Here is a 4,049-nt window from a genome sequence, read left to right on the forward strand (position 1 = left end):
CCCCGAGCAGCCCGGGACAGGGCAACCGTGGTGCACACAGACCTGTTCCTTCCTGGCTTCATCTGCACGCTTAGCCCAGACATTTCCATTTTGCCCCCATGGGCTTGTTTTTTTTTCTTTTACACAGTAACCAGGTATTTAGAGGTTCAAGTTAATGCATTTTTTGAGTAACTGAGGGCAACTGAGCGTCCTCACAAGCTGCTCCTTGCACATATGCCCCTTAGCTAAGCTGTTAACACCCAGCGCTGAAATCCCTGCTGGCATCTCTGTCAAAGTCAGCTGATACCAGTATGGATGTCCCTCAGAAAACTTCTCCTTTCTGTTACATTTTAATTAGACAGGGCCCTTGGGTGACACCCAGAAACTGAAGAAAGTTCTGGGGAAATGAATGCAATATGGAGGATGAAAAGTGAGTAAATGTAAAACTATTTAGAGTTTTGCAAAGCTGTGGAAAAACAGCTGCTTGGGTTTGATGGAAGCCGCGACGCTGGGAAGGGGCCAGCTGAAGGAGGAGGCCTGCTTGATGGGAACCATGGTGCAGATACCACATACCCCATCCAATCTTTCGTTCAGTCTTGTCCTCTCCTCCAGGTGGGGAAGGAACCCCAGTCCCCTGGAGGCTGCAAATGCTGCTGAGCTGCCCCTTTGCTGGCTTAGTGCCATATAAAAACTCTCCTTTCCACTTCCCTTCCCCTAAATTTGGAAAGATAACAAGTCTGCCTACTTGGTATTCCCAGGCCATGTCCAAAGCCAAGGGCAACGGAGGGGTCAGCCTGACAGTTGTCTTTATAAGCACTGAAGGATGGGCTCGCTCTTTCTTGGCATCCAGAAACTTGATGCTTCCCAGCAGGATCAGTTGTTGCCAAACTCCCCCAAACCTGGCAACGACGCCCTGATGGCCAGCCTGAGATGGAGATCGCCTTGGCAACCCTTGGGCAGAGCCTGCCTGCGCTGCCCATTCCCTGGCCTTGCCCATCGCTGGGATGGTGCGGGCAGCCTTGCGGCTCCTCCTGCGTGGGGTCTGCACCCATCCTCACACAGCGTTGCTCCAAGGGCTGGTATCACCTTAGCAGCTCAGAAAGGATAGGGCTGGCAGGCCGTCTCCCAACCCTAGGAGAGCCAGCTGTGTGCGAGGGGATGGCTGTGATGGCTGGGGAAAGGATGTGCCATGCTGGAGCCTGCCTCCTCCCCATCTCCCTCCAAGGGTCTCTAAGGTGCAAACAGGACCACTGGCTCTTGGGTCTGCTGCATCTAACAGCCCCGCCTGGTGCCAGCAACGAGGCTTAAACCAGATCAGAGCACGTGGGCAGAACAGTTGAAGCAGTGAAAGCTGGCCAGAGATGCCTATCACGCTGTGCAAAAGGAGAGAGGAACAGGATCTTCCTCTATATCTCTGCATCAGTAGGGATGGTCAACTTGGTTGGGTCAGGCTGTATTGGTGTGTGCATGGGCTTGTCTGCATCATGCTAGCGAATATCTTCTTACATGTCTAAACCCTTCCCTCTGAGGAATAATTGTCTTGCGGGAATAGTAAATATTGCATCTCATAGCCCTGGGATAACAATTTTCAGCACTCTGCCCTTCCAGCGTTGCCAACACTAGGAAAACACATAAAAATGTGCCTGCCATAAAACAAATACAGTTCCCCCGTTGCCCTTTGAATACTCGTCTGTGGCAAAGTTCAATAAAACATTGGCAGAACTGAACATTGGTTCAGTAAACCACACATTAAGTGAGGCCAGGTTTAATTATCAGCATTAATCCTCACTGGAGGAATTCGCACCTATCAGCCGGTTCTTTTAGTTTCTCATTCGAAATGAGCATTGGAGAGGAAGAAAGGCTAAAGTCTACGAAAATATTTCTACCCAGGCTAAATTCCTCGTTGGAGTGATGGGGGAAGTGAAGGTCTTTAGAAGCGTCATCTAGAAAGAGGCCACCTCCCCGTCGGTGGAGTTTTGGGTGGTGACGTGAGAGCACGGTTCAAAGTGGTTTACCTTGATCGTGTCCAGGGGGTGGCCCACAACCACGCTGGCAGCTCCTGGGGATAAAAGCAAAGTGTTACGCAAAACATTGAAGAAGCTTTTGTGACAGGACAGGAAGCGATGGGTTTATAGGGGAGGAGGAGAGATTTCCATAGGAACAGCCGTACTGGGCCAAGCCAGAGCAAAGCCCAGCGCAGTGCCCTGTCTCTGACAACAGGCAAAAGCTGGGCAGAAACACTTGTGCATCTTCCCCCAAATATTCTCCTGGACTCCATCAACTTTACATCTCAAAGGCACCCAAGTGAGAGGAGGAGGTGTTGTATTTGTATGAGCTGTCCATGAACAACCCCCCCTGCACTCTTGCAAGCTCATGCAAACTTTTAGCCTCAAAATGGTGAGATTCAGGTTAGACACGAGGAAATGCTTTCTCCTGGCTCAGATAGAGAGCTGCACTACAGCTGACTGCTGATGGGGACTGTGAACCCCCAGCCTTTGCCGTTTTAAGAGCAGTTTATAGAGATACCTGTCAGGGATGATTCAGATAAAGAGGATCCTGCTCTGTATCGATCTCTACAGTCCCATCCAGCCTCATTCCCCATGGTTCTCTGGGAGAAACTGGCCCATTCCACCTTAACCATCCTGCCCACCTACACACACTGCTCACTGCCAGGAGCCCCCGTGGCAGGGCAGAGCACAGCTTGGTTTCCCCCTTCTCCGGGAGGACGGAGCAACCCATGTAGTGTGGCCAGGATATGGTTTTGTGTGCTTGTTGCAAGCAACACCGGCAGGTTTTTGGGGGTTTGGGGGGGGGGGGGGGGGGGGGTTTTTAGGGTGTTTGTGGAGGTGGTGGGTAATTTGTGCTGCTTTCCCGTCTGCAAGTCTCCATGCAAACCAGTGTCCCCAAGTGCTTTAGAGACTACATGAAATTACTCACTTGTAGTGGATTAGGACTGAAAAGAGCATCATGTCGTTGGTCAACACATTATGACTTTACTCGGAAATGTATTATAAAATGTCCCCTTTCCTCCTGGACCTTAACCTGAGACCACCAGTAGTCCAGTGCTGTGCATGAAAACTGGCCGCTGCCACCGACACTGAGCGCTGGTGGTTGTCACCCCCCAGACGTCCTGTGCCACTCCTGGGGGTGTGTGGCAATAGCACAGGGCCAGCGGGGCAGAGGGAGCGGCTGCGTGCTGCACAGCCTCCGCAGGCTGCAAAGATCCAAAAATCAGCTGCTCGCGTAACCTTTTGGCAGAGGTTCTGGTTTTTTTAGAGTCAGCTAACCTATTAACCTCGTCCGGCCGGTCAGGATCCATGAGCCGTCTCACACCCATATCCTGAGCCTGGCGTGAGCGGTAGCCTGGGCAGAGCTCTGGTCTGGGGTGGCCGGTGCTGCGATTGCCCCTCTGCCCGGCCGCTCCTGCAGCCCATCCCGGGAGCGTGCAGCTTAGCCGTGCACCTTATCAGCTGTTAAACCCAGTGGGAACTTTCAGTTCTGTAAGACATACTACATTCCTGGTGCCTTTACAGATCCTCGCGTTTCCTTTTCTTTCTGGTGTCTATTTTCCCGGTGTTTGCAATCAGCGTTTTCAGCAGACCGGATCAATACCCCCTCCGTGCCAGCATCGCCGCCCTGGCCATCAGACTGTTTGCCCTGTCGGGATCGCGGGGTCAAAGCCAGGCGGTGCCTCTCCCCGGGGGTGTGTGCGGCTGGGGGACCCCGGGTTGGCTGCCGCGAGCCCCGGCAGCTCCCCTCCGAGCCCGGCGGTGCTTCCAGCCTTGAGAGCAAGAAAGGGAGAGCCGGCGGGGGCCGGGGGCCTGCGGGGTGGCTCTGGCAGCCGCCCCCCACCTCCCTGGGCGCAAAGCAACATCACACGTACTGACACTTAAATTTGAAGTATCCCGCCCGCGGAAATTGGATTAAACTGTACTTCTGAGCCAAAGCAAAGCAAACCGCGCCTCCGCTGGTATGAGCACGCCGGTCGGAGGCACAGACCGTAGGTTACACGAAGGATTTGATTCCCACGCACGCTCCTGTCCCCCCTCGCTGCCTCCCCGTCCCCCCGT

At 53.6% G+C, this 4,049-nt stretch overlaps 1 protein-coding gene across 1 annotated transcript in view; it reads right to left on the reverse strand.

The window, feature by feature from the left end:
* Positions 1-2,033, reverse strand: part of SLC25A48 (solute carrier family 25 member 48) — a 12,077-nt gene extending 10,044 nt beyond the window's left edge. Inside the window, exon 1 of the mRNA XM_009285909.1 lies at positions 1,995-2,033. The gene's annotated coding sequence lies outside the window, so the exon portion shown is untranslated. The remainder of the gene's footprint in view (positions 1-1,994) is intronic.
* Positions 2,034-4,049: the final 2,016 nt, after the last annotated feature.

Source organism: Aptenodytes forsteri, unplaced genomic scaffold (assembly GCF_000699145.1).
Source record: "Aptenodytes forsteri isolate BGI_AS27 unplaced genomic scaffold, ASM69914v1 Scaffold54, whole genome shotgun sequence".
In the NCBI taxonomy this organism is placed as follows: domain Eukaryota; kingdom Metazoa; phylum Chordata; class Aves; order Sphenisciformes; family Spheniscidae; genus Aptenodytes; species Aptenodytes forsteri.